This window comes from Peromyscus eremicus, chromosome 16_21, assembly GCF_949786415.1.
Source record: "Peromyscus eremicus chromosome 16_21, PerEre_H2_v1, whole genome shotgun sequence".
NCBI classification, from domain to species: Eukaryota; Metazoa; Chordata; class Mammalia; order Rodentia; family Cricetidae; genus Peromyscus; species Peromyscus eremicus.
The window spans coordinates 2,786,816-2,792,815 of NC_081432.1; positions in this window are offsets into that span (position 1 = coordinate 2,786,816).

Consider the following 6,000-nt stretch of genomic DNA (forward strand, 5'->3'; position numbering starts at 1 on the left):
GAGTCAGTAAAGGGTGTCCACCCACAGCTACAAAGCAGAGGATCTCAGCCCGTACGCTGCACTCCCACAGGGACGACAGCCCACAGTCAGCCTGGCCTTCTGCACAAGGGCTGGAGGAGGATTTGGGAGTCATTGTCGGAGTCCTTGACCCCAGGTCACGGACTGTCCCTGCACTGGGCTTCTGCTCATCTGGCAGGAGATACGTTAGGCTGGGGCCTGGAGGCAAATTGATAGCCACGAAGACGCTCTGAGCTCTGAGCTCAGCCTGGTGCATTGGCCAAGCTGCTACTCTCCTGAAAGTGCTTCTCAAGAACAAAACCTGCTGGGTGTGGTAGCCACACCTGTAACCCCAGCTCCCGGGAGACAGAGGCAGATGGATCTCTGTGAGTTCGAGGCCAGCCTGGTCTACATAGCAAGTTCCAGGACAGCTAGGACTACATAGTGAGACCCTGTCTTAAACAACAAAAATAAAACAAAACACATTTCCTGATTAAGCAATGCTGAAGAGATGCCGTAGGCTGTACATACAGGTGTGCATATATAAATACACACACACACACACACACACACACACACACACACACGTATGCAAACACAAACAATGATAATTAAAGAAGAGGCCCTGACTATGGGAGGAGGATGTGGAAGGAGTTGGGGGTGGTGACGGCGATGCGGGGTTTGTGTGTGATGTTCTGAAAAAGCTAAGACACGGAGAGAAACACACCCGCACCCAGGCCGCGCGGACCTCACCACTCCACGCAGTCTGCTGCCGTTTAATACTCGAGAATATTTCCTGTTTCTTTTTCCAAATTGTCCAAGGGTGTTTCCTCAGATTTCTTTTTTCCAGAGAAATGGAAGGACTATGAGGCAACATTGGGTAGGTGTTTTATCTTCTCACAAATACAAAGCAGTTAGTGTCGACCTTGACTCTCACAGTGCCACACATGTCTCAGCTTTGTTGAGTCAAGTTTCACCCCCGACGGGACTCAGTGATGTGGTTCTCTGTCCTTTCCTTTCTAGGGGGGTTCTATTGATTTTTTTTTTTTTTACTTGTAATGAGGTAAGACCCATCAAACACTGAATTATCACTTTGGACAGCTCAAGCAGCCTTAGCACATGGGCATGTTGACAGCTCTCACTCCCAAAGCACTTTTGGAAAGTGCTATTTGGAAGAAACCCAGTGTTAATTAAGAATACTTCCTCGTCCCCCTGGCCTAGCCCCTGACAACCACCAACCAGCCCTCCATTCTGTGAAGTTTTGGGGATCTGTGTGAGAGCCAACCTGTGTCCACAGCCCCTCCTTTGGGCATCCGGGTCAACACTGTAACAGGGTGGGGATATCACACTTTGGCCGTTTCTCTATAGGCAGACATTGGTCCCTCCCCTTAGCTATTGTGGATAGTGTTGATTTTGGAGTTCTTGCACGGTATGTATCTGAATACTTGTTTTCAAATTTGGGGAGCCATGTAAGTTTTGGCTTAACTTCCCAGAACGTTTCTCAAAATTCTAGAGGCCTTTTTCAGAGCACTGTTATTATTCAGACAAATACAGAGCGAATAAAGCTGCTGGGGCTGGAGAGAGGGCTCAGCGGTCAAGAGCACTTGTTGCTTTTGCAGAGGACCAGGGTTCATATGAATGGGTAAAACTGCTGCTGGATCTTTCCTGGATTCTCAAATACAAAGACAAATCTGCACGTGCCTGTGGAGGTTAGAGGATAACCTTCAGGAGTCTGTCCCCACCTTCCACAATGTGAGCTCCAAGGATCAAACTTGGGGGATCAGGGTTAGCTGCAAACACTACCCAGCCAGCCTGAGAAGGTCTGTTTTCAGTGCTGCAAGGCCATTTTTATTGCCGTTAGAGTTAATATCCTATTTCTCAAGTGCCTGGGTTTTTATTTAAAATATATGATTTTAAATTAAAAAAAAAACACATTTTATGTGTATGAGGGTTTCACGTGCTTGTACATCTGTGTACCATGTGCGTCTTGATGCCTGAGGATGTCGGAAGAAGTTGCAGATGGCTGCGAGTCACTGGAAATTGAACCGGGGTCCTCTGGAAGAAGAGCCAGTGGTCATCACTGCTGAGCAATCCCTCCAGTTCCATTAATATATGACCTAGTGATACGTGGAAAAGGACGAAGCAAGATCCTTCTGGAACTGTGAAGCGGGAGCAGAGGAAAGAACAAACTTCAGATGCGCAGGAAGCATACTACCCAGGGAAATGGAGGATGCAAAGAGGAGAAACGGGGTGGTGTCCAAAAGTTAGAGTTCACCAATGAAAGGGCCGATGAGACTGCAGCCAGTGGACCAGGAAGGAACGCCTCACCTCACCTCACCTCTGCGTCTTTCCTGTTTCATGAACAGCGTCCCCTCCCATCCCCATCTTGCCCTGGGTGAGTCGTTGGTGGTTTCAGGAAATCCCCAGCTAAGTTCTGTATTGGCAGGAGACTGAAACGGCTTTGTGTTCCCAACATAAATCCTAGGGTGTCTCCACACCTGGGGCAGCATTTATCACCGAGCTAGAAGGAAGCTTAAGACTCACAAATCAGCCTTTTGCTCCTGAGAGCTGTAGCAACGTGTAGTGGGAAATAACCCCACAAACAAGAGGCCACTCTGGACTCTGCACAAAACGGGTCATAAAAATCTCTGTTGCAAGGTTCACGGGCTTACTCAGTCACTGTTACGAAACCTCAGCCCACAAATAGCTGGGCAGAGTCTGCTGCCTGAGTACTTACTGTAGCCAGCAGCCGCTTTAGTATACCGCTAAGTAAATCAGACCAAAGCAACACAAAGTCTACCAGACAAATTAGTTTGTTCCAGTTGAATCTTATTCTAGTTCTGTTTTAGCAGCAGCTTATGTGGTTCAAAGACTGTATTCTTTTCCAAATTACAGAATAAGATACTAAAATTTGGGGCTGGCTCAGCGGTTAAGAGCACTGGCTGCTCTTCCAGAGGACCAGGGTTCATTCCCAGCACCCACATAGCAGCGCACAACCATCTGTAACTCCGGTTCTGGGACTCTGACCCCCCCTTCTGGCCTCCGTGGACACTGTACTCGTATGGTGCACAGACATGCATGTAGGCAAAACACTCATACACATAAAACAAATAGATTTTTTTAAAAAAAGGACATAAAAATTTTAAAATGATAAGTAGAATAGGAAGTATATTAACTATGTCTCAGCTTATGGGGTGTATTCACGGTATGTTTGGCAGGTGCTCAAATCGACTCCTTTTGTTGAGTCCTCAGGAATTTTTATTAACATGTATCATGCTTTGATTCCATTCATGAGAACAGGCAGTGTGAGTTTCAAACACCTTTAACGATCCTCCTTATCTCCAGGTTCCATGTGACAAGCAAAGTAACTGAAAGGGGCCCCTGGGAGCCCCACTTTATAGCTGCTCCCTTGGAGCGTAAGTGAAACAGAAGCAGAGGGGCAGGCCTGTGGAGCCGAGCCAGGTCAGCTGAGACCCCTGACTGGCAGGTGGCGGCAGATCCAAACTGGACTGGAGGACACCCAGGTGTGGGACCCCCTCTGTGTCAGAAGCGGACTGAGTGGTGACTACTGGCTGAGAACGTCTCTCCTCCTGGGTTCTCAGCAGTGTCTAACGTGACCACCATCTCACCATGGTTTTCATTTATAGATGTTAATTTGGATCTTTAGAAAAAGCAAATCATGCCTGCAAAAACATTATTCAACATTCAGTCACTATGACTTCTACGGGGTTGATACTGATTCCGACGTAACAGTTCTACCCAACCGTGGCTTGTCGACCATCTCTTCATCCTGAGAGGGATATTTTCCTGCTCTTTGCCTGGTCATTTTTTATTTAGTATCAGGCACCATGAATTTTATCTTGTTAAACTTCGTTCTGGAGTGAAACTAAGATATTTTATCCAAGGTCCCCGTGCCTTTGGACCCAGTGTCCGAAGAATGCTCAAGGTTTTCTGGTCTAGCCAATAGCAGCGGTGCACATTTGAGACACTGTTTCTTCTGGTGTTTCTTACCGTTGTTGTCCACAGCTTTGACTGGACTGGAAGAAAATGAGCCGCCCTCTACCTCTGCTGACACACTTACCAAGAATTGAAAGTATTCATTTCTCTATTTTTTTTATTATTTTGACTATGCATGTGTATGTGAGTGTGTGTGTGTGAGAGTGTGTGTGTGTGTGTGTGTGTGTGTGTGTGTGTGTGAATATGCATGGGAGTGCAGTTGTCTGTGAAGGCCAGAAAAGAGTGTCAGATCTCCTGGAGCTGGAATTACAGGCAGTTGTGAGCCTCCTGGCCTGGGGGCTGGGAATTATCTCAGGTCCTCTGCAAGAACAGCTCTTGCTCTTGGCCACCAAGCCCTTCCTCCCGCCCCTATTTCCCTTATTAACAGCTTAGGTAACACGATAAATTTCTCTCTCCACCTTCAACAAGAGAAATACCTCAATATTTCTCACTCATTCGGATCCCCAGATGCTCATGGCGTTGATGTCACCATGTTTATTGGAACTGAATTTTGACTGACAGTTATTTTCTGCTCAAATCACCACAGCATTTAAGATGTAGCTTAGATTGCTATCAAGTTAGAGTTTGTTTCTCTATCAATATTTGAAAGACCATTCTTGATATTTTAATACAGATGTGCTGTTTTCATTTTGAGAATCATGAGGTTTGTTTGATTTTTAATCCCTTTGAATATTGCTTTAACGCTGTGCTCAATAGCACCCATTCAGAAGTTGTTTATTGCCAGTTATTTATGAAACACGTGCAGTGTTAAAAAAAAGTGTGGAGCAAGTTCACGGAATAATTTTACTTATGTTAAGTCTAATATTATAGTTGCTATAATTTTACAATGGCAAGGTTTGCCTTTGTGGGGTCATTTCATAGTAATTCAGTTAAGAGAGTTGGTTGTCCTGGTTTGGGTCTCTGTTACTGTGGCGATGACCACGACTGTGGTGGTTGGAATAAGAATGGCCTCCATAGGCTCATATGTCACCAGGGAATGGCATTGTTTGAAAGGATTAGAAGGATTAAAGGTGTGGCCTTGTTGGAGGAACAGTGTCAGTGGGGGGTGGGTTTTGAGCTTTCAAGCCCAAGGTCTCCCTCGAGGCCTGCAGACCAGGATGTAGCGCTCAGCACTGCTCCAGCGGCACGCCTGCCGCCATGCTCTCTGCCGTGAGGATGATGGACTAAGCCTCTGAAACTGTAAGCAAGCCCCCAATTAAATGCTTCCTTTTACAAGAGCTGGTTGGTCATAGTGTCTCTTCACAGCAACACGACAGTGACTAAGACAATGGCCAAGAGCGTTTTGGAAAGGAAAGGGATTATTACTTCATCTCACAACTCCCAGATCTCACTCTGTTAACAAGGGAAGGCAGGGCTGGAACTCAGGACAGGAGCCTGGAGGCAGGCCACCAAGGAACGCTGCTTACCAGCTTGCTCCCCAAGGCTTGCTTGGTTTGCAGGACCACCTTCCCAAAGGTGGAACCATCTACAGCGGGCCGGGTCTTCCCACACTGATCATCAATCAAGAAAATTTCCCACTGCCTGGCCTACAGGTCAGTCAGACAGAGGGAATTCCTCAACTGAGGATCCCTCCTTTCAGACGACTCTAGCCGAGCCAAATTGACAAACACCTAACCAGCACATTGCTGGCCGATAGCACATCAGATACAAACAAAGAATAATACTGGGGGACTGTGCCCAGAGCACATTATACACTTGCACGAGAATGGCCCTAAATGATGATGGTGGTGGTGGTGGTGGTGGTGGTGGTGGTGGTGGTGGTGGTGATGATGGTGATGATGATGGTGGTGGTGGTGGTGGTGATGCTGCTGCTGCTGCTGCTAATGGTGGTGGTGATGATGATGATGATGATGATGATGATGATGATGGTGATGGTGGTGATGGTGATGGCGGTGATGATGATGATGATGGTGGTGGTGGTGGTCATGGTGGTGATGATGATGATGATGGTGATGGTGGTGGTGGTGATGATGGTGATGATGATGA